Source organism: Rattus rattus, chromosome 14 (genome assembly GCF_011064425.1).
Source record: "Rattus rattus isolate New Zealand chromosome 14, Rrattus_CSIRO_v1, whole genome shotgun sequence".
NCBI classification, from domain to species: Eukaryota; Metazoa; Chordata; class Mammalia; order Rodentia; family Muridae; genus Rattus; species Rattus rattus.
Genome location: NC_046167.1, coordinates 51,764,112 through 51,789,310, shown reverse-complemented (window position 1 = coordinate 51,789,310; position 25,199 = coordinate 51,764,112). Strand labels below are relative to the sequence as shown.

The 25,199-nt window shown below is 40.9% G+C and overlaps 1 protein-coding gene and 1 non-coding gene across 3 annotated transcripts in view; one reads left to right on the top strand and one right to left on the bottom strand.

The window, feature by feature from the left end:
* Mylk4 (myosin light chain kinase family member 4) overlaps nucleotides 1-25,199 on the top strand; it is a 74,456-nt gene that overhangs the window by 19,928 nt on the left and 29,329 nt on the right. The gene's annotated exons all lie outside the window — the stretch shown is intronic.
* On the bottom strand, nucleotides 3,941-4,051 carry LOC116884123. The gene has a single exon (XR_004385853.1). It is a non-coding gene; the product is annotated as a U6 spliceosomal RNA (small nuclear RNA).

Sequence of the window (25,199 nt, the reverse complement as noted above, 5' to 3'; positions counted from 1 at the left end):
CCAACTTGGTACTATGGGAGGTCATGGATCTTTAGCAATGGGGCCTATTAGATGGCATTCATAACATTGGAAACATATATTTTGAAGGGATAGAGTGACCCTAATTCCTTCTTATTTCTAGTTTTCATTTCTATGGCCATTTTGCACTGCTTCTCAATTCCACTGTGATGTACTATCTCACGACAGACTCCAAAATAACAGGACCAATCTATCATGTCTTGGGACCTTAAAAATAATGAGCCCAACTCAAGCATTTCTCTTTACAAGTCTTGAGCATGTGTAGTAATGAGGGGCTATAAGAGAACATAGAAAGCTGGAGTCCTAGGGAGGGGGCTTCATTTACTTCATGAGATCTTCCTGGGGATGTTGGGTGGATAAGTGCAAGTTGGATACAGTGCTGAGTAAAAGCACCAACCTAAACACACCCACCCTGCCTGGGAGTTGGAGAAAGTTGCCAAGGGTTAAGGTAAGAGCAGGCTCATGAGGGGTATCGATATAGCAGGGAGACTTTTCCTAACCTGTAGGGTTAGAACGACTTTTTGAGCTGCAGCTGGCACTGAAGGATGGCCAGGTTAACCCAGGGTATTCTAGAGGAGGGGCTCATGAAGCTTAGTGGGGAGTTACAGAGGGCAGGGCAGACAGCAGGGTGGTTGGGGACAGTCACAGCTGGGGCCACTGATTGGGGGACTTTTACAGACCTTGAGTCTCCAGAGAGTGAGACACCAAGGTGAGACAGTTTCCATTCTTCAGTCAGGGCCTGTAGTCTGTAATACTCTTCCCATATTTTGGTTACCGTTAAAAGTTAATTCTGGCAATCCCATAGCTCATTCCCGGGACCTCTTTGAAATAAAATTATACGTGGTGCCATTTCCCTTCCTTCTGAAATCCCTATTGCTGTATTTTTAGTACATTTTGGGGGGAGTAAAAAGCATCACTGACTTCTAGTTTTCCATACAACCTCTTCTGATGACTACCTTCTTTTAAAGGGTTTTTTTTCAAAGGCTATGCAGCCTGAATTAACTTCTCTGTGAGAAAAGGTCTTTTGTGGTTTATAAATTTTAATGCAGGATACTAACTGCCAGGATATTCTTGGACCACAACCAGGGCTTTAAGCAGCCTCCTGTAGCAGCTGAAATGAGGCCCGCCTGACCTGCACCTGGACATAGCGTTTCTTTCATCCTTCACATTCAAAGTCAGGAGACCTCCGGGTTTCAACCTTAGGATACTGAGGCTTTCCTTTCAAAATCCATTTCCTGGAAACAGGTCTTTGCTGTTCTGATGCATAATTTTTCACTTTGAATTTTCTTAAGGTGCATAAATTCTACCTTTTCCCCTTCCAAATAAAGGGAAAAACAAGGTATGGGAGCCCACGGTAAGGGTCTTTTCTGCATGAAACAGCATAAACCATTGCTGTCCTGGTTTTTAAGTTCTTTATCAGCAACAGGGGATTCCTACACTGCCCTATTCATTTGGCATTCCTCCTCAGACACTGACCTTTTTAATTAAAAATGCCAGGTAAGAGAACATTACCTGAAAACTACCCTCTTAAATGAACTGCTGAGCCTTTAACCACACAGGGACCTGCTCTACTCCATGGCTGTTTGTTGCCCGTAATCAATGTGGTAATGAAGAAAAACTGAGTTTTTGAGACTTAGTACCTGCCTTGTGCTTTATACATCCTTCTTCTTCAATACCAGGAAACTCTCTTGGAATGGAGAGCCACTCTAAGCCAGCCAAGTGCAGTTTTGGAAAATTTAAAAAGACGATCCCTCTGGGGCCTTAGATTGACAAGGACATCCTTCTACGTGCACTGTAGACACATGTCTTGGCCAGCTGACATTCTCTTCTTGGGCTTAGCAAGGGAGCACAACTTGGGCTTAGATAAGGGAGCACAAGCTGGCCCTCCAGCAAATTCAACTCTCCAAAGAGCAGCTGAGTTCAGTGTGTGAACTGTGAGCTATGGGTAGCTATTAGCCAGCTGCCCACTGTTGGGTGAGCAGGATGGATAGTGGAGCTTGGCTAAGGCAGTGCTTTAGGGAGAAAACCCAGCATTTAGAGATCTGAGGCTATGTTTCTGGGTGGAGGTCTGACAGATTTCTTGAGCTCATTGGTTCCGTTGGGGTTAAAAACAGATTAAGTGGGGTTGGGGATTTAGCTTAGTGGTAGAGCGCTTGCCTAGCAAGGGCAAGGCCCTGGGTTCGGTCCCCAGCTCCGAAAAAAAAAAAAAAAAAAAAAAAAAAGACGTTCATGATGCTGGACTACACCTGCCATATATCAGAATAAAGCATGTTTAAAAAAAAAAAAACAGATTAAGTGACCCTCCATGGTTATATAAATGAAAAACCAAACCAAACCAAACATAGAAGTCTTTGCTTCTAACAATACTCTTGGTGTTTGGTAAAAAACTCCCCTCCCAATGATGTCCATTTGTAAATGCTAAACAAAGTCCCTGAAAAGGAGTCTCCTAGAAAGAAAATATGAACTTTATCTCCTCCAAAATGAAGGTCAGGCTTTACATAAGCACATTTGAAGAACTGAGTTCTCTGTGAGCACAGATGGTAGCCATTCACAGGAAGTGAGGACATCCTGGGGACCATTGCATTGCAAATAGAAATGGCTGCCAACAGAGACATCGTTATCATACGGGGTGTGGGTGGGGGGGCTAGGGTTGCAAAGTGAGGAGGCAGCAAGGTAAGATAAAAGGACTCAAACCAATGCTACTGGGAACAGTTCGTGTTTTCCAGCTCCTTTCTAGTGCTTCTTGGGGTTCGAAGCACTGGAGGTAGGTTCAGTCCAAGCGAGGTCTCAGGGAGTCTACTGCCTGGGAGAAGACTTGACAAGTGCTTTGAAAACCAAGAGAAAGCACATGTGAAGTTGTATGATTTCCACATCAGGGAGAAGCCTGCCAGGTGCCAGGAATATTTTTGGTTGCTATGGCAACCAGAACAGAAGTCCATTCTGTGGACCCCCCAGCTGGCTCTCAGCCTCAGCCTTCTCTGGAGTATTCACGCCTAGGTAGCCAGTGGTGCAAGCAGGAAGAGAGAGGTCTCAGATAGGAAAGAATGCAGAGCCCACATGCAGATGGCCTAAAACAGGACCTTGCTGACCGCAGGCATGGGGAGGCCACAGGGAACTGATTAAAGAACTTTTCAACTTGCAAAGGCCAGGCATTACTAACATGTTTTGTTTCAAAGCACTTTCTTCGGATAACAAATAAAGGAAAAGTAAAATAAAAGATGTGGAGTGGACCCTCCAGGGGGCACCTAACATTCTCCCATTCTGCAGAAAATAGCCAGGTTTCTTGACTCTGCTGCTTGCCATGAAAAATACTCAAAAGCAAAGTCTACTACAGTGGGATTTTCGGTTCAAATGGTCACTTTTTTTTGTTGGTGGTTTTTATCCTGCTAGAGAAGAAACCTAGGGCTTTTAAGTGCTAGGTTAGTTCTTTACCACTGAACCATATTCACCCAGTCTGCTACTTAAGTGCTGTATGGCCTCAGAGACATTATTTAACCTTTCGAGTATATAATGGCTGGTGTGTGTGTGTGTGTGTGTTTGTGTGTGTGTGTGTGTGTGTGTGTGTGTTTCACATATATGAGGTAGAGGCAGACATTAAATAAGGACTGTCAGGACCAGAGTAAGGTCACCATGAATGTTAGATACTAATAGTGATTATATAAGAACTCTGTACTTTTCAAAATACATCAAGCATTCCTGATCTATGGAATAAAAGTCTATGATCCTCATGTTCAGACGTAACAGCTCTTAGTTCCTAAATGTTTTGAAAGTTTAAATTACCGATTTTGAAAAATAAAAGAATGCCTTTGTTTATTCTTTGGGAATTTCACCCAGCATTTTAAAATCGTATTAATTCCCCTTCCCAAATTCCTCCTGGATTCTCTCCCACCTCTCTAGTCCCAAACTTCGGATTCTCTCTGTATAAAATATGGCACTCATCATGAATTCAGGTGTCATCCTTGCACATGGGTTGTGCTTGCTCATTGCCTCTGGATTGTTTCAGTTTTAATGTATGTGCTGCAGAAGGGAGCACAGAATCACTGATTTTTCTTTCCGGGAAAGAATGCTATCCTGGCATGGCAGCTTCCATTGCTCCACCTGAGGGTGCCGGGTGTGGAGAGTGAGGCTATGTAGGCCTCCTGCTCTGCAGTTGGCATCAGTCCTACTGCCCACGTTCTCTCCATTCTTCTCAACTTCCATTTAATTCTAAATGTTTGTGGCACTTTCCAGAGTCTTGTACTTTTCTCAAAGGCAGAACCTTAAAGCAGTGGAAATCTCCTGTGCTTGAAGCTGGGCAGTGGCTTGGTTTTGTTGTGGAGGGAACAGCCTTTGAGTTTTACTTCACAGAGCCCATTTTTTAAGACTTGGGACGATGACAAAGAGAACAGAAAACTAGTCCAAGATGCCTTTTGGGTTCTGCCCTAGCTGCCTGTACCTCTGCTCTTTGCACAGAGGCCTTTGCAAGGACCACCTTTTAGATCACACTCTGAGATGTTTAACTGCATTAGCTACCACAGAATGGAGCCTTCCTGCTGCGAGGTAATAACACCATGTGGAGGTATTTACTTGGTAATTTATTAAGCTGGTCTTGTCTTCAGGTAGTTGTAGGCAGAGCTGACAATTAGAGGCTACTTTGGTTTGTGGTTCCCTTGAGGCATTTCAACTGTTCTCTGTTTCCTCGTCTCTGGTAAGAACCCAGCAGCTCTGGGCATGGCCTTTGTTTCCTCTGCATTTAAGTAATTTTCTCAAGGGCGGAAAGAAAGGAGAGCATGGCGGAAAGGAAAGCATGCCAGAGTTGAAATCTACTTAAGCAAACATCTAACACTGAAGATCTGGTTTCATGCTAACTGCTTGCCCGATTTCTAAAAACCTTTAAAACAATTTCTTGGGAGAAATGGATATGGCTTTGTGTGCCCAGATCTCCCCCTCTCTTCACACCTACTCCATCTTCTCTGCTTTTTATTACATCTGTCTAACCTGAAACCTTTTACTTATAGACATTCTGTCAGCAGAGAGTCTCGATACTATTTTTGGACTTTTGTTATGCAGTGTATATTTCCTAAACCCATCGTATGTGTAGACAAGACTCTCTATTACAAGTATTCTGATGCTCCTGCCCATATGAGGTATTTGGCAGTATGTGTATCTGATAAAGCAATAAGTAAGCCAAGGGAAGGAGAGCATACTCCGGTATAGCCTGCTTCTTGGGAGATCCCTCAAATCGATGTGTTTAAGATTAGAGACCAGGAATGTTCACTATGGTATATAAAAACAGGCTTTCCAAAAATGGTGAGATAATTATATCCCAGAATAGGCTTATGAAGTGAGAAGTTTGTGCCTAGATAACCACCTGCTAGGCATATCATAAAAGGTCAAATGCTCAATATGCACACAGAGCTTCTGAAGTTTAGAATGATTTGAAATATCAAAATTAGATAAACTTTGAATTCTGATGACACACTCTGCCAAGCATAAGGTTATTTTTTAAAATGCTCTCTGCCTATCAAGACTTAACTTAAAAGACAAGTTTGACATCTTACCTACAATTTACTTTCAATAGAGTTTCAACCTGCCTGAGTTTTGTGCTTCTTACGTTATTAGAATATGAGGCTCTCCACATCCCATATTTTTATTATCATTAATGTACTTGATAATTCTCTCTTCATGTGGTGTGAGATTTATATCCTGCTTAGAACATTAGACTAGGTAGGCTTTATCATTACAGATTAGATTTCTCAAGATACCCAATAAACGAAGCTTTGGAATAGTAGGTTCAAGTATCTTGGCCTTTTTAGCAACTGATTAAAAAGAAAGCAAGGAAGAAAGTCAAAGGATGAATTTCTTGGTGTGTTAGCCAGATGCCTCTATGTATGTGAGAGAATCAGCCTGCAGGAAGCAAGGGTTGCTGGAGTTTTTGAGATTCCAGCTGTGACTGGGCTGACTCGGTGTTGATAGGCCCCTGGTAGACTGACAGCACATCATGGCAGGAGTGTACAGCAAACCAAGCCACTCAACCCATGGGTAACAAGTAAAAGAGATGGAGGAGGGGCTGAGAGTCCTACAGTCCCTTTCCTGCACATATCCCTCAGCCCTCAGCGTCTACCTACTAGGTCCTCCCCTCTTAAGGGCTCTACAGCCTCCTAGAGGTGCCTCACTGGAAACCAAACCATTAACACTTCATATCCCAACTCTAGAGCATGTTCTTTTCTAAACAGGTTTCCCATGGCTTTCATTTCATAGCTCATATCTTAAACATAGGTTGACAAAAGATTTATAACTACTTTTTATATGAGTTACAACTTGATTTCTCCTTAATGGGATCAAAATCAGAGGTACAGTTTTATAGCTTCTAAACATTGGGCTCTCTAGGATTCCTGACCCTTAGACCAAGTCCCTATGGCACCTTAGATTAAGGATGACTAAGCATTTACTAGAATGTCTTGTGTGCAGATGGTCCATCTAAGGTAGATGCTGAGCAAAAAAAAATGTTACTTTGGGTTACAGGAAGAGGACGATGTCCACTTCAAAGCACTCTGTCAATAGAGCCAATGGCAGCAACTGAACATAGGTGAGACCTCCATGAATGTCAGAAACCTAATGAAGGGTATCTGTCTAGCCAGAGATGACTGAAGCCAGAATGATGCACAGCTTGGCCATCTCCCCTTCAGCTCTCAATGAATGTCAAAAGGCCAAATTGTGAGTTTCTGAGAATCTCTGACAAGACCGTGAATGAAAGAGAAACAGAGAAAGACAAATACAGACTCAGCACTGCCAGTAAGGGTAGGAGAACCTTGTGGTGACTCAGGCAGAGGAGGTTTCCTAACTATTTTGAGAAATCTTTGCATATTCTATATTTCTAAATATCTGATTGCAGGATTTCTTGGGCAGATTTGTTTTAAATTAGGGCTGTAAAGCCAACTTTCTCCCGTGGTCTGGGAAGATAAGGAATAGACAAAATGTTTCAAATCCTACCTAACCATTTTAACAATTGTCAGCATTCACAAAACTTTTTAAAAACTAAAGAAAGAAAGAGTCTGGAGAGATGGCTCAGTGGTTAGGAGCATTTGTTTCTTTTGCAGAGGACCCAGGATCAGTTCCCAGAATCCACACAGTGACCCACAAACATTTGTAACTTCAATTCTAGGGGATCCATCACTTTTTTCTAATTTCCATGAGCACCAGGAGTACAAACAGTACACACACACACATACACACACACACACACACACACACACACAGTCGGACAAGAAAATGAATAAAAAGTACAATGAGGTTAAAGCAGTGCAAACACAAAAAGCTTTCGTTTTATTGAAAACTGCTAATTATTGAGATGATATAGCAGTGAATGCTAGTCTACAGTTAGGACAATTCATTATAACTATAATATTGAATATTTAATATTGTTACATATGATATATATTTTTAATATATTTATTACATATATCCATGTGATCTGAAGACTCTTAAAGTTCTACAAAGTTTTTGTGAGAACAGCAATTCATATTCTTCCTCTCATTTCTTCTTCATCAGAGGTAAACACTTTCATTTAATTGGCTGGTTTGTTTAGTACTTGCCTCTGTACATCCAAATAGTATATGTTTGTTTCTTTTGCTTTTCATACTTAAGTTTTTTTTAAAAAAATAATTTATTTATAAAAGGAGCTAAGAATTAGATCTCTCCCACCTTCTACCTCCAACACACTACACACGCACACATATACTACACTACACATAGACACACACATACACACACACTCACTCACTCACTCACTCACTCACTCACTCACTCACTCACTCTCTCATTCACACAAACTTATTAGGTTATCCTTCTTGGTCCTGTTCTCCAAACATGGAATTATTACTAAATTTTTTTTTCATTAAGAATTAACTGCTTCTGGAAAATCCTACTCATGAGTGATTGTAATGAAACATCATAACTTTTATTCCTTGCTAAATTGTCCTCTGCCTCTAGAGTTATTGGTTGCCTTAATCTAATTTCTTTTGTTAGTAAAAAAAAATATGAACTATATATTAATTATCTAAATCATTTTACACACATTCGGTTGTATTAGGTAGTCTACAGACCTTATGTTCTTGGAGGAAATTTTCCAAATCAGTTCTGGTCAGTCTTGACTTCATCCCATTGCACCCAAAGCACAACTGTTGTGTGGGGTAAACTGTTTTCCATGTTGAATTGCTTCTGTTTTGATATTTGGTTTTTGCTTGTTTGTTTGCTTGTTTTTTCAGTCTTCTCATTTAGGTTGACTATAACCTCCATGTACTTCCTGCAGCATGATGGAGGGTAGTAATTATTTGAGACCTTATGATTCTGGCTGTCTGTTTTTGCTAGTTGCTTGGGAAGCAGACTTGCAGAGCTTCGATATGGAACTCAAGTTTCTTCCCAAGTTTTTCTCTGCTCTCTTTAAGATTTAGCCTTCTTAGTGATGTTTAGTTCCAAAAGTCTACTAGTGTTGCCTCCTGTCTTATGTCTTTTGACTGCATGCATGTGTTTGCCATTCTCAAATCTCTTTGTTGCTCTTTTAGTGCCACGCAAGGAAGCAGCAGAGCATAGTCTTCTCCCTCCCTCCACACCAGCCTCCTTTCTCTCTTCTCTCACTTCTTTCTTTCTCCCTGCTCCCTGATATGGACTTGGTGTAGTGGCCTGGGGTGTGAAGCTAGCTGGAGTAGCTCCCCTGTCCGTGGGTAGACATAACTCTAAGAGTGCTGGATAGGAAAGGTATAGAGCTGAGTTTCAAGTGGGAGTCCTCCTCACATGCCTGTACCATGTTGGCACCACTGAGACCTTAGTATCTACTCAGGAGAGAGTGAATAGCTCTGAAATAACCCAAGTCTCTAGTGTGAGACCTCTGACATCACCCAGGACAACTTTACACAGACACTGCACATTTACAGGTAAAGATAATGGGCTTGGTTAAAGTTTATCTCTGTCTTAATTGACAAGAAGAGAATTCAGTTTTCAAAGAGCCTTGTAGGTGTGGGTATAGGTATGGATGTGGGTGTGGGTGTGGATGAAGATGAGGGTGTGGGTGTAGGTGTAGGTGTGGGTCAGTGATAGAATGCATTGCCTAATATATGAAAGGTCTTAGATTTTATCCTCAACATTGAAAACGAAAGTAATGGAGAAGCATGCAAATAGGTTGCTAACACAGGTAAGAGAAAATATTAGTGGTTATTATAAGTTAATTATTAAAATGTGGGTAGAAAAATGAGCTAATTCTTCTGATTACAAATGCTGCCTGATGATGTGAAGCTAACGCCCCACACACCACCCACAGTCTGATAATTTTCTTTCTTTTCTTTTCTTTTCTATTTTTCAGAGCTGGGGACCGAACCCAGGGCCTTGCGCTTGCTAGGCAAGCGCTCTACCACTGAGCCAAATCCCCAACCCTGATAATTTTCTAATAGACTTCCCGTCTACTTGAATTTTGAATTGCTTTGGCTTATCCTTGTGAAAACAGTGGCAATGCAAATTGTGAAAGGTCAAGTGTCAGTTATAGCTAATAAACTAGAAAACATAAGCAAGTAGCACAAGGCTAGAAGAAGCTGCATGTTCTCTTAGCGAGTTAATAGTGACTTATTAGCACTGTTCATTCAGTCTGTACTTGGACAAATTGTTGTTGTATGTTGTATTGCTTTTAAACTGATAGTTTTCCTGGGGTATTGTCACCCTCGTTTAATTCCCTCAGGACTGTTAGGGCACATGGAGGCAAATTTCATCTCTGCCTTCCAGGTCACAGGGTTGATGCTTGTTTTTCCCACATGCCCATTGGTCTTCCTAGCGCTGGACTCCACTTCCCTTCTCTTCCTGCGTTCTTCTCTGTCCTGGATAAACATTCATTGTGCTTTTTGTACGTGTGAAGCTGACGGGAATGTTTTTCCCCATGTGTGGGTGGATGTAACTCAAGAATGTAGTTCAAGATTTAGCTGCACATCCTGCCCTTTGAAGAGTCTTTTTGTGAAGAATGTTGGCTTTTCCTGGGAAGCCAGGAGACTTGTGCTCAAAGCCAGCCCTATTTTCATTCAGCTTACCACAGCAGTGAGAGGGTGTCAGAAGAATGAAAGGGCCCCCTATTGTGAGTCCAGAGACCCAACCAATAGTGCCACCCCTCCCCCACCTCCAGTACTTCTCAATGTAAGAAGAAGCACTCGAAGACTCCCTCATAATGACATCCGTGCATCTGTTATTTCATGTTGAAGACAACAGGAAATGTGTCAAATGAGTATTTTTACTTGTTATTCTTTCAAGTAAATGTGATTCTTATTAACCACACAAGTATAAAAGCAAGGGACTAACCCAGCAATTACACATCCGTGTATCAGCTGGAGATTGTAAGCATCTTCTAGCAGAGCCTTAACTATGTCAGATAAGATGTGTAAAAATTTAGGCCCTGTAACAAAGAATTCCGGGGCTGGTTAAAATGTTAGTTTAGAGCCCAAATCTTTGATTTTTTTTCCCCCTCATGGGTCCAAGGCCAGGCTACTGTTGCTATGCTAGGGGATAACAGAGCAGTCAGTTCTCTGTGGAAGATTTTTATTCTTTTCTGCTTGTCTTATTGGCTACCTTTTGTGCAATAGACTCTGAAGGGCATAGCTTCACAGATAGCTGTATGATTGGAAGATGGAAGAGGATATTGAATAGATTCCTAGCAGCCTTTGACTTGTCCGATTGACAGACAATGCTGAAATGCATTTAAGCCTGTGTGCCCAGTGGAGTCTTGGTGCGTGGGCTGAAGATGTCAAAGTTTGTCACATCTACAATACTCTATGGCTCTGGGAGACATATTGGGGTATTGGGTTTAAGGTACTTGTCAGAACAGGCAGCAGAAGATAGCAGTGAAAAGCACTAAATATAAAGTCAGAAGACATGGGTCTGAGTCCCAGCTACTCTTCAGGCAAGCTGCTCAGCTCCTTACCAGCCCCCCACCCCTAACCCCAGAAGAGAAATACAAGCCGAGTGTTCCTTATCTGAAAAGCCTGAGCTGAAAGTGTTTCATATTTTAAAATATTTATATTTAATAGCGACATATCTTGGGTGGGACTGAGGTCTAATGAAATCCATGTACGTTATATATACAACTGCACACATATTGTCATCTTATACAATGTCATCTTTGTCATGTGAGGCTGAATGTGTTGTTCTTTTATTTGTAGTATTCTATGGCATTTCAGAAATTTCAAGTTTTGGATCACTTTGGATTTCAGATGTAGACTCATAATAAGGCCTGCCTATGGGTTGTTTTTTGGCTTTGTTTTATTTTGTTTTGTTGAATAGAAACTCGTAATTCAGAGTTTCTAACACATCTGTCTTCAATCAATAAGACCTCCAAGTTGAATGGTCCAAGACTGTAGTCTAACTTCCAATATAAGAGTAGAGACAACATATGACATGCAAGATCCTCACCTCTGAATCTCATTTAGTAGGTACTGGGGGAGACACAAGGTCATAGGCCCTTCTTAGCCACAAATACCCACAGCAGGTGTCAGTTAGATTTCAGAGGTGTGAGGCGGTCTGTGCCCTGGAGGTCTGCTTGGGGATTGGCCATATAGTTCAGGGGTTTCAATTTTTATACTAGCTCATTTGCAGATGTTTGATCAGGTGTGAAGTCTACCAAGAAGACTGTAAAAAAGAAATTTAACATGTGAGCCTGAAATGCCTTATGGAGGGTCAGACTTTACAGGAATTAGCGCTGGACTTTTAAAATATGAACAAAGTTGCTTTCTTTTTCATTTCCTTGCGTTGCTCTTGGAAGGAAGGTTCAGAAGTTCAGAGTGGTCACACATCATAGACCTGCCTTTGTGCTCATCTTTCTTCACCTTGCAATAGCCCAGTGGTCTTCACCATCCATCTGATCCTTATTTCAGCTCCAAGCCTTAGGAGTCATGAATTTGGCAGGAGAGATTCCTTCCTCTCATGGTGTGATGCCTGTCTCTTACCATTGGTAACATCAGAGATCTGTAGAGTGCTTATCATGTGCTAACCCAGTTCTGAGCACTTCCCCTGTAGTCACCCACTAAGCAATGTATGAAAACTGCCAGGCATAGAAAGTTGAGGCAAAGAAAGACTTAACTGTTTGCCTAAGATTGTGTGACTAAGAAATAATCGGGTTAGGATTTGAACCTAGGTTCTTAACCAATTAGAGAGCACACATGCCAAACATTTTAATAAATGTGCCAGGTTCTGCCCTCAGAAGGTCTCACTCGTGCCTTGAACTCATGGTGATGCTACTACCTCAGCTCCTCCAATGCTGGGTTTACAGGTGTGACTCACCGTGCGCTCCCCTTTTCAGCATATTTCAGGGCACAGTTCAAGCTTTAAGTGCATTCATATGCCCACTGATCTCAGCCCTCTCCACACACGTTGACATTAGCATCCCCAGAACTTTATCCTCACAGACTGAAAGCACAACCATCAAACACCTTCCTGGCTCTTGGCAAACCTTGTTATGTTCCTCATCTTACAGCTATGTCTATTTCAAGTTCTCCCATAAGTGCAATCATATACCATTGATCCTTTCTCGATTGATGGATTTCACTGAGAATAATGCTCTTCAGGTTTGTCTGTACAGCAGCGTGTCTGAATGTCCTTCCTTTTTTTAATCTGCTGAGTATTATATTGTAAGTGCTCACCTCATGTTGTTAACTCATTTTTCTGTCCCTAGAGAGCTGGGTTCCTCCTTTTGGCTGTTATGAGTAGTGTTGTCATGGATACCATTGTGAACGTAGCCCTATGGGATGGCCAGTTTTATGTCAACTTGATTCAATCTAGAGTCATTTGGCAAGGGGGAACCCCCAGACACGTTGAGAAAATGCTCCCACCAGAATGGCCTCTGGACAAGCCCAGAGCGCATATGTTGTGTGGGAGGAGCCAACTCACTATGGACAGTACCACCCCAGAGCTGGTGGTCCTAGGGCTATAAGAAGTCAGGCTGAACAAGACATAAAGAGACAGCCAGTAAGCATCATTTCTCCATCGCTTCTGCTTCAACTCCTGCCTCCAGGTTCCTGTCCTGTTCTCCTTAGATGATGGACTGTGATGAAGTATAAGCAAAACAAACCCTTTCCTTCCTAATTTGCTTTTGGCCATGGTGTTTTACCACAATAGAACTCTAAGACACCCAATTTTCCATTCTTGTGTGTATAGACCCAGAAGTCACATGGAGGTGTTAGTTTCCCTCTTTTGAGGGACTTCCACATTTCTTATCAAAGCATAGTATCACTTTATATTCCTATCAACAGGACACAAAAAGTTCCAGTTTTGCAACTTCTTTAGTAATGTCCCAATTTGGACAGAAGCCTGCATCTCATCCTGGTTGAGGATGCCTTATTTTTCACACAAGCAAAAAGTTGTTCTTCACCTTGGCTTGGATGGGGTGGCTACGACTTACGCTTTGAAGAGGAAAAAATTTAAAGCCAGATCCCCTACTGAATGGCAACTCAGGACACATTCGACAGTCTCTGCTTGGGGCTAAAAGTAGGATGTGACCTTTAACAGGTACTGGCTGCACCACCAGCCCTTGCTGTCCCTTAGTGTCCTCCCCAGGAGAGTTTGGGCTGTGAAATCCTGTCCTGACTCTGTGGGTAGGGAATGTGCTGCCTAACATATTACTAGGGGCATCTTTCTGTGGCTGTTATGTAAAAAGGACAGTGTTTTTCCACGTGTAAGGGTCAGGCATGGACACTCCTCCAATTTCAGCAGAGCTGACAAAGACCCAACCTTGAGACTCATACATGGAGAACCTTCTATTTTAGCAGTAGAGAGAGTATCAGTGCACTGCTATGTTTGCGTAAACCTTAAAAATGCCTGGTCAAGGGAAGTCTAAACTGAGTTAACACTTCATTATTTTATTTTTTACTACAAACATTTTCACATATGTCACTGTGCATTATTCTCACAGTTCTATGGAATATATGCAACAGACAGAAGCAGATGTTAGTCCACGACTTCCTCCAGGGCATATGGTTGGTCAGCACACATGGGATCAGAGCCTGTGTTAGTCAGCTTCCCAATACTTTGACAAAGTACTGGAGATATTAGCTTTTTAGGAGGAAAAGCTTATTTTGATTCATGACTTCAGAGATTTCAGTCCATGGTTGACTCCATTGTCTCTGGGCCTGTGGCAAGGCAGAATGTCAAGGTGGAAAGTATATGTTAGAAAAGCTGTTCATCTAATGGTTCAACTAGGAATAGAGAGAGAAAAGAGGCTATGTTCCTAATGCCCCCTTTAAGAGCACAGCCACAAGGAACTTCTTCCCACTAGCCTTTACCTCGTAAAGGTTTGCCCATCTCCCAGTGCCATTAGCTAGTGTCCAGACATTTTACACCTGGATCTTTGGACAATGTTTATTCAGACCACAATATCTGGTATCTAGCTCCAAGTCAATCTTTGGTTTTGACAGAGACAATCTCTTGGAGTGAACACTTGATGGAATTGATAGCTTGCCTTCTTCAGGACTTTTCTAAGCTTGAGCTAAGTTACTCTGTTGAGTGTTAATAGAAAGTGTTCACCTCTGTTGAGTGTACAGAAATATTATTATTTATTTATTTAAGGGGTGTTTTGAAGCCCAGTGCAGGAGTTCATTTTGGTGAAGACAGGTATATCTTAAAGGGTCTTTTTAACTACCAAATTCCCCAGCAAACCATTAATGTTTAATTTGGCTGGTTTTGTTGTATTTTGTTTAAATTTGTTTATTTGTCTGTGTGTGTGTGTGTTATGTATACGTGTGTATGTTTATGTGTGTGTGTGCAATATGTATAAGTGTGCATGAAAAGGCTAGAGTTCAATCTCTGGGGTCTCTTTTTCTGCTTTTACAGCACTGGGATTACAACTGCACACCACTATACTCAACTTTCTGAAAATTTTTAATTTGTTTGTTTGTTTATTTATTTATTTAAGGGGTCAAATTGCATGTCTACAGTGTATATGTAGAGGTTAGAGGACAGCTTGTAGGAGTTTGTTCTCTTATCATATGGATTTCAGATGTCAGACTCAGGTCCTCAGGCTCTACAGCAAGCATTTTCACTTGCCGAGCAAGCTCATCACCAGCACTCCCATCCCAACCCACCACAACCCCTTCTTTACCTTGAGACAGTGTCTTACCATGTAGGTCTGACTGTCATGGGACTCATTTATGCAGACCAGGGATTAAAGTCATGCATTACTACTTCAATAATCATCTTGTCTAATAAGCATTTTATCAAATGAACTATCTCTGAGATTTCCATCTTAAGTTTAGAAACTATTGCACATGACTATGGTGATTTAAATATCACCTCTTGCAACACAATGGCATAGATTAATGAATTCACTGTTACTGCTATAGTCAGACCACACTGATCGTGTGCTGATTTTATCACTGGCAATGTCCTTTGCATTACCATTGCCTTTCAGCTTGGATTTAAGTGGTCTAAAGTTAGCACACAAGCCTGGGCAGGCTTTCTAACATGCATTCAACCTTCTAGAATTTGCTAACTAGCCCTGCTTATCAAAGAGAGTACACGGATACCTGTTAATGCAGCTGGTGAAGCTGTTGAAAGACTAAAGGGGACCAGCTTAGATTCTCATCCATTCTCCACAGAGCTCATCCATAAACTCTGGTGGCCCCTGCTGAACATGAACCCCAAGGCATGATGAAGCTGTTGTCATAGGGCACCAAAGAGCAGGGCTTGAGGACGTTGGCTTACAGAACACTGGAGACGTGGTGATTGTTTCTTTAAATAAATCAGCTAGCAATAGTCTGTCTCTTCTGCATTTAAAACAAAAGATAAGATAAAGCTATTTCAAATGGCCCACTCTGCTCTATCTTCTGATATACATTTACTTAAATAACATATAACTTGTGTTTCATTTTTTAAATTTTAACCTAAGTGCTACATTGCTATGAATAGATACTATGGCTGGAAGAAAGAGTTTTAGTTATTCTGGAAACATTTATTACTGTATGTTGCTGTTTGGAATGAGAGTCTCAGAACCTACTTTAAAATTATATACCTTAATTTTTTGCCTTTAAAACCAACTTCACCATTCTTGAAAGTACTTTTCAGTTAATACATAATGTTAAACATTAAATGCTTTGAATATCACTTTCAAAGCATTCTTATACCTCCTAGATTCTCAACTAGTACTGCTCATTAAAACTTGTTCAAGGGGTTGGGGATTTAGCTCAGTGGTAGAGCACTTGCCTAGGAAGCACAAGGCCCTGGGTTCGGTCCCCAGCTCCGGAAAAAAAGAAAAAGAAAAAAACAAAAAACAAAAAACTTGTTCAAGTAAGCTCAGACAGGAATCTGACTTTGGGCTAGAACAAAGAAGTAGGCTTCAGGCAAGGATATGACTTTGGGCCAGGACAGGGAAGTAGGTTCAGATATCTTGGTCATCCTGATAAGCCCCTGGAAACAGTGATCACAGGACTTTGTTTATTACTTTGCTTGTTCCATGACTATTTGTGTTTATTGTCCCGCTTGTTCCCTTAACCTAGAACTGACCTTAGTACTTGCCTGTAATTAAAATGGTGTAAAAGCAGACTGGGGAAAAAATAAACCCACCCCAGCCTCAGAACTGGCTGGGGTCGTGCCGAACAAACCAAACAAATCAGACAAACAAGACTTGTTCATGTGCAGTTATGAAGTTAGCTGTCTAGAGAAAAGCTCATGGAAGGCACCCAAACAGCTGTCCTTCTGTATCAAAGTAAGATAAAGGCTAAGATAAAGGCTTGTCCACATTTGATTAAATCTTTACTGCACCAAAAGCAACAGAGATGAATAAGACATTGTAACAGGAAATGGTAGCAGGAAATGGAAGCACATGATCATGAAATTATGATTAATAACATATCCAAAGATTAGTAGAAAGAAAAGAAAAGGGGGAGAGAGAGAGAGAGAGAGAGAGAGAGAGAGAGAGAGAGAGAGAGAGAGAGAGAGAGAGAGAGAATTTGTGAAGGATAGAGGTCAATGACATCACGTTTTTTTCCTGGATTACCCTCTACCTTATTTTTCAAGAAGGACCTCTTACTAACCTGAATCTCACCAATTCAGTTGGCCAGTGTGCCTCCAACCATCTACCTGTCTCTGTTCCCACCAGGACTGAGGTCACAGGTATGTGCGACTGTGTCTGGCCTTTATATGGTTGCTGGAGATCTGAACTCAAGTGTTTGGGTGTGCATGACAGACGTCTCTGTAGCCTTGACCTTGGATTCTTAGAGGTCTTCCCAGATCAGGCTTTCTGCTCCAAATTCCATAGTTCCACAAATGAGTCACAAATGAAGGGGGACTTAATGCAGCTCATAGTTTGGGGGATTATAATCTATGGTCAGGCAGCTACGTTGCTTTGGGGATCATGTGGGTGAGGGCGACATATCATGGCAAGGAGCCTGTAGTGGAATGAAGTTTATCTTATGCAGTCTGGAAACAGGGAGACAGGAAAGGGCTGACGTCCCATAATCCCTTTGAAGATATATTCCCAGTGACCTAAGATTCGTCACTAAGCCTTGGCCCTTAAAATTTCCACTGCCTCCCAGCGGTTCCAAGTTAAAGACTTGTACATGGCCTATGAGGAACATTCCGCATCCAAACTATAGCAACAAGCCAGTTTAGAGTATAAGATGTTGATGTAAGATGACTTTTTCCTTTCGATATATAAAGTTCAAAATCCTTGGGTTTGGGGATATAACTCAGTAGGCGAAAGTACTTTCTGGGCAAGCATAAACACCTGAGTTCAAATTCCCAGCACTCCTGTAAAAAGCTAAGTGTGGTCACACATAAGTGTTGTGCAAGGTGGAGAAAGGAACATTACTGGGGCTGCTGGTCACTAGCCTAGCTCCAAGTTCATTGAAAGACCCTGTGTGAAAGAAATCAGGTGGAAATAACAGGACAGCCAATACCTCCTGACCTCTACGTACATACAGGTGTATACACGCATATGTATAACTCTCTCTCTCTCTCTCTCTCTCTCTCTCTCTCTCTCTCTGTAGTATAACCAAATGTTAGGACTTGGTAATTATTGTTTTAGAGGAATAGAGATACACTGTGAAATGATTGGTGGTGTAGAATTGAAGGCTGGGGGAGTTTACCAGGAGGAGTGAGAATAAATGTGCTCAGTGTTCATAGAGGCCAAGAAGACTGGTGAGGGAGATGACCGTCGGGGCATTATGAAGGCCAGTGTGGAGAGATGACAGGCATCACAAGTAGGAGGCGGGTCACAGCAGCCATGGCGAACAGGTCCAAGCATCTTCTGGAGAAGAGCTACTTTAACAGCTCTATGGCATGTAAATGGAGGTTAAACTTTCTGGATTTTGTTTTAAAAGATTCCATGTCAGAGTTGCTCATTTAGAATGAAACCCCATGATGTCAGGGATATGAGCCATTCAGGAAATTTATATATCTCAGAAGATGAATTCAGCTCTTTCTGTAATATAAAGATTCTGCATGGAAGTATGCACTTCCTCTATGGTAGCTAGAACTTGTAGTGATAACACGGAGTGCAAAGTGATAAGCTAAGAGAAGTGGGCTAGCAGAGTCCTGACTAACCCAGAGCAGCAGCCCTTGGCAGTAGCTGAGTGCTTCTAGGAGCCCTAAGCACTGGGTGATTATCATAGCTGTCAGAGCAGACGCGGAAGGCTTGTGACAAAGCAAAGATAATTTCTGCTGTTTTGTTAACAGGTAAGTCATTTCTTCCCCCTCACACAGTCAAGATGACAAAGGAGAGTTAGTTCTCTATGGGGCAAACCTGCAATGTTAAGCCCTGATATGCAAATACCAACTCTTGAATATTCTAAAATTAACTCACAAAACCATTGCAAAAGAGTGAAACCACATGTAACTCTCTTTAAAAGTGGGGTTTTCGTTAAGAAATACTACTCATGAGCACACATCTATTTTTTCATTATGTGTATGTGGGTTTGTGAGTCTGTATGTGCATATGAGAGTGTGTGTGAGCATGTGTGAGTATGTATGTATGAATGAGTGTATTAGTGTCTGTGTGTGAATGAGTGTGTCTGTGTGTGTGTGTACCTCCGTGTGTGTATCTAAATGTGCTCTGCATGTGTGTGCCTGTATGTGTCCAGGTGTATGTGTGTGTGTGTGTGTGTGTGTGTGTGTGTGTGTGTGTGTGTGTATGTGTGTAGGTCAGAGGACAACTCTTAGGAGTTCATTCTGTCCTTCCATAATGGGTTCAGGGGATTGAACTCATGTCCTCAGGTTTGCATGACAAGTAATTTTACCCACTGAGCCATCTTTCTGGTCCATCGATGTTTACAATTTTTTTTAAGTATAAATATGTTTACTGATTCACTGCTGGCTTTCCCAGGTTTTTTATTATTATTTTTTTTAGCTAGGATTCTTTGATTTTTTTTTATGAATTTAGCAGAGAAATTTTCTTTAACATCATTTACTATTTGAGTGAAACATGCTTTACAGAGAGTATCTCTCAAAGTAAAGTTGAGATTATTGCTATCAAAATTCTTATTTTTAAATTTTAATAAATTGACTTTATTTTTAATAAGGAAAAGATCATATGTGAATTTTGTTGAACCAGTATTAAAATATTGAAAAATATTTTAATAAAAATATAATGCATTTAAATGGAATGCAATTTCACTAAAAATAAATACCCATTTTATGTAATAAACCAAAATTGATTATTTTATCACTTGAAAAAAATATAGATTTTAGGATTTGTGGTAGAGGTGGGCTTTTTGGCAGCTGGAATCCTCATTTTTATAATGTTAATTTTCATAAGAATATAGTCCTCATTTGTTTTTCATTTTAACTCAAAAGGGAAACTTTGACTTTGACATTTATTGTCATAATATTGTCAGTAGAGAAAAATTTCAGGTGATACAAACTAAGAGTAGAATTCATAAAATGATAGAATTCTTGTCATGTTTATGGCATCTTCCTGGAGCCCTGGCAGTTTCCTTTTCCTTTCACACTACAAGTCTGTTAGGCAGGATAATTTCATGCCAAGACCGAGTGAATAAAGGATGAACACCAGCAAAGTAATTGCACAAAAAACACTTTCCATGTTCAACTTTGATGGATGTTGCCACAGTGAGTCACATATTTGCACACCTCTGCTCCACCAATAATGAGATCAATTTGAGAGGCATATCAGTATAGATCTGGATCAAATCAAAAGGAACAATTTTATTGGTGATTGTTAAATGACAAAGTGAACCGATCTCATTACATGTGAAATTAAAGTATATTTAGACTGCCACCTCGGTTTTAATACACAAAAAATAATGAGGTGGAATCAGAATAGCTGGAAAAAAATTCCTCGTGTGTTTTAAATCAGTTTCTCACTTCATAGTTTGCATTTCCATTCTGTGTCTTGATGAATTATCTAAGGGTGTGAATGTGGACCATGCAAGGCTTCAGTCACTTGGAAAGAGCACACGTACATGGCCCGATGTTGTCTTTGCAGTATTTACTCACAATATGTGCTTCCGGGGACTGTGTCTGTGCAGCCCTGCAGGGCAGTGTTCACAAAGAAGTGAAAGTTCGGCAAGCAGTTGGGAAGGCACAGCTGCATGTGGTAAAACACAGATGGAGCATGGTTTTATATGAGACTGCTAACTGGAAACAGACTTGAATTCTGTTCTCGGGATACCCGCAATTGAACTTCTGTGACTGTGGTGCGCTGCAGAGGCCAGCTGTCACCTCATTGTAAACATTAATTTACTGCTGCTCTCTGGCATAGTGGAAGAAGAGCGAATCTGCCTTCGAACGCCTTTTCTTCCCCTCTGGAGAGTTCCATTTGGAGACGTCACACTGCCAAAGAAGGAAAGTAGCACTCATAGTTTTCAAGCACTGCACAGGCAAAGGCTGAGTCCAGGGATTCTTTTTAGATACCACAGGCATTGCTAACTAGACCTCCAAGCCCATGTGTTAAAAGCTTGGTCCCCACCGTGGTGCAGTTTGGAAGTAGCTTTTAGATTACTGAGAGAACAGCATTGAGGCATTATGGGATGCTGGCTCTTTCCTTTCTTCCTTCTTCCACATAGCGTTTAGTTTATGAGCGTCACCAGGCAGCCCAGAGGGACGGGCCTAACTTATCCTGGACTGAAACCTCCAAAACTATAAGCCCAGATATTCCTTTTTTCTTTGTAAGTTGATTATCTCAGAAATTGGTTATACCAATGTAAAACCTACTAACACAGTCACTAATCTAGTTTTCTTATTTATTTTTTTTTCAAGACAGGGTCTCTCTGTGTAGCCCTGGCTGTCCTGGAACTTACTCTGTAGACCAGGTTATCCTTGAACTCACAGAGGTCTGCCTGCCTCTTCCTCCCAAGTACACTATCTGGCCTAATTTTGCCTACAATTATGCCTATTTAAAAAGCTTTATTCTGAGGTATAAATAACACATAGAAAAAGTATGTTTTGTTGAGTCTAGGCACGGGCAACACCCTTGATGCTATCTCCTTGGACAAGGTTCTAAACTTATCCATCAACCCTCCAAAATCTCCTTGTCTTTGTTTGCATGCTAATTTCCTTCAAATAAAACCTGTTACTTCAGAGTTAAGTAATGATGTACTTCTCCACAGACGAATCTGAGCAGAACATAGATTAAGGCTTACATGCACACTGACACCTGACACAGAGTATCTACTTCTGAACATAGAACTTAGGATTTATAACAGATGGAGTGTTGAGTTCATGTACTCCAGTCTCATGTAGAGATAAGGATATTTGGGAAACTTTGTTGACTGAGTCTGCAGCAGAATTCTGGTTGACATCGCTGATGCAGTGAGAACCCGATCTTAAGCCCAAGTGGAGCTCTTGCTTCCTGAGAAGCAGACATGAACTACAGATGCCAAGAAAATAAGTAGACTTTTACTTCACGAGCTACAGAGACATGCTTAATTAGGAACTCCTCCACTGGGAAGTCCTCTGAAGGTCCATGGCAAAGCACCCAAGGAGCGCTTTATTGAATCAGAAGCTTCAGCGTGTGCTCCTTGGTGGTGTCATGTAATTTCTCGGCCACTCTGTGATTTTATAAAACAGAAGGAACAGTAGAATTACACCCATGATATTTTCCCCAAGGCAGGTCTTGCTAGGTTGTCTAGGCTAGACTAGTCCTGAACTGTTGGGCAAAAGTGATCCTACCTCAGTTTCGTAGGTAACTGGGACAGTTACCTGGCTGTGAAGGACTTTAACAGTAAAATATCTTCACACCTATTCAGTGTTAGGCTAGGTAATGTCTACTGAAGTTTCATCAGCTGTTTCAAAGGAAATAGCTAGTCTTTGCTCTTGCCTTCTGGAAAGAATATTCGATAATTATAGTAAACTGAACAGCGGCAGTAACCATGGCTAATTGAAAGTTCTTCTTTCTCACCAAAAGCACTCATGAAATGTCTCTCTGTGCTAATGTGCTGAAGGGGTTACGTGTTGGAGAAGCTGCGTTCAGTGCAGATTATGAATAATAAATGAGCGTCTGCAGTTCGTGTTCTCATTTTCATTAGAAATAAGACATTGGTTGAGAAGACTATAGTTTTTCATGGAGGTACAGATTGGCAATTTTCTCTATGTGAAAGTGCTTTTGAGTACTGGAGGATCCTGGGAGCTGAAGGAGAATAGTAAAGTGTATCCTATTGCAGGCTTCAAGAAACAAAAACAATTTATACAGGTGTTCGATGTGATCACTGCTTGGAATTCATCTTCCCCACCAACTTACTAATATATGAGGAACCAACCAATGCTTTTCTGTCCCATGCTGAACACTAAATTAGATGTTGGAGATGCTGAAAGGTCTAGGCAGGATCAAGCATGCAAACAAGCACTGCCAACCTGGTCTGATGTTGCGCATGTGTGAGATTCATGTGAGAAGCATTTTCAAGAATGAATCTACGAAAAAACATGTTACCAAGTTAGCTCTTCAATAGTGCATAGGAACTCCACATGCTTTTTTCAAAGTATGGTTTTTGCACCGCTTGCATCCGAATCACTTGAGAACTTATGAGAGATGTTCTTGGACTCTAAGCCAGATTAAGACTCTCAGAAGGAAGGAGATTTATAACTTTTAGAACCATTGCCCCAATCTCTGAGATTGACAAATGTATTGGTAGTATCTTCTACTTCACTGACCATCCATCACACTCCTGATTTTCAGAGCTGTCCACTTTACCACTGCAGTTAACCTACAGGAATAGCACAGAGATTATTAAGAATCACTTGCCTTTTTTTTTTTATTGAAACCACGTGATCATCAGCTGATTGTTATGGCCAGATTATTTCAAATTCTATTGGCCTTTACTGGACAGTGCTCTTTATTTACAGAGATTCACCAGAACTCACCTGTCAGAACATAGCACATTATATAGCACAGTTCTGGAGGCCCAGATATGCTTGATATTTATCCTCTGGTTATTGATAATACAAAAGTCTGAGCAGGGAAAGGAGGCTCCTGGAAGTCTCAGAACAACCTCTATTTAGCAGTCACTATGGAGGTATTTCAATATTGAAGAACAGTAAGGTACCAGGGCACCAGCTGAATATTTCTCTGATGTCCCCAATGAGACAAAATTATGAAGCATGCAATAATGTATTTATGATCACCAGAAACTGAGGATTCAGACACACCAAGCACAGATAAGCATGGTGGTGTGTTCTTGTAATCTCAGCACTAGGGAAACAGGACAATCCTGAGTTCAAGGTCAGCCTGGCTTATATGGCTTTTTCTCAAAACTGAAGCAAACACATCAGCCAATAAATAAATAAATAAATAAATAAATAAATAAAAGCTTAAAAATAAAAATAGACACATACAGAACATTAAAAGTTATATATTTCTGTATAGTGTGCAATTTTTACTAATTGATTTTTAATAAAATTTTTGACATAATAACTATGTGTTTTTATAGAATACAAATTATGTACATCTATGTGTCTATACTATGTATCTATATTCATATAGGAAGATTCAGTAAAGCATCTCCATTACTGTATCACCAACTTACCATTTTTTTTTGTGTGTATATGGGGGAATGTTAAAAAATCTATTCTTAGGGGTTGGGGATTTAGCTCAGTGGTAGAGCGCTTGCCTAGGAAGCGCAAGGCCCTGGGTTCGGTCCCCAGCTCCGAAAAAAAGAACCAAAAAAAAAAAAAAATCTATTCTTTTGACAGTTTTGAAATATTCGATCCAGAGTTAGCTCTAGTCACCATACAAAGAAATAGCTTACTAAAACCTAGTCCTCTGGCAGAATTAAAACAGTAAAACTTTGATCATCATCTTCCCATAGGAATAAAGTGAAATAAATTTCCTTTTTATCCCTTTATGCTAGTGGTCACATTTATAAGGAGAATCCAAGTTAAAGAGCTTGTTTTCATTATAACTGTATTGGTTGGAGCCAATCTGTTTGTACAGACGTATTTTCTACATACAAGGGTTCCTGCACCTGTAGCTTCATTAGTTGAACATTTTGGAGACAACTGTCAGCTTTGAACATGTACAGACACTGTCATTATTTCCCAAGTGGTGGAGTATAACAGCCATTCATTCACACAACATTACATAGCACTAAGCAGCATCAGGAAGCTATAGATAATTGGAATCATATGGAACATGTGCAGTTTCCATGTAAGGGCTACACCATTTGGTGCAATAAACTTGAGCATCTGTGGGTTTTAGTGTCAGTAGAGATCCCAGGACCAGTCTCTTTCCTTGTTTCTTCTGTGAGTTTATCTAGGTAAGAGATTAGCTGGTGAGATCTTTAAAGATGAAGGCAGCATTAAAAACAATCCATAAAGCCATCACAAATAGTTGCATATTTTTTTACACTAGTTCACTATATGGATTTTCTAGTTCCATGTTCTCAAATTTTAATGTACATAGAAATTATAAGAGGACTGGTTGAAATGCAGGTTTTAGGTAGTGGGAGCTATGATTCTGTTTGCTTTGTTCCTTTGTTTTTTCTCCCTTCCTTCCTCTCTCCCTCCCTCCTTCCCTCCCTCGTGCCCTCTCTCCCTCGCTTCCTCCTTTCTTCCTTCCTTGCACTGGTGACAGCACCCAGAGGCACACATGCCAATTACCTGATGTACCTTTGAGCTGCCCTCCTAGCCCTTGTATGCATTTCTAATGAAGTTTCAGGTAATGCTATTGCTGCCGGTCCACAGACCCATGATGAGTAAAAGGGGGCAGACAACTAAAGAGTTAGTATATTTAGAAC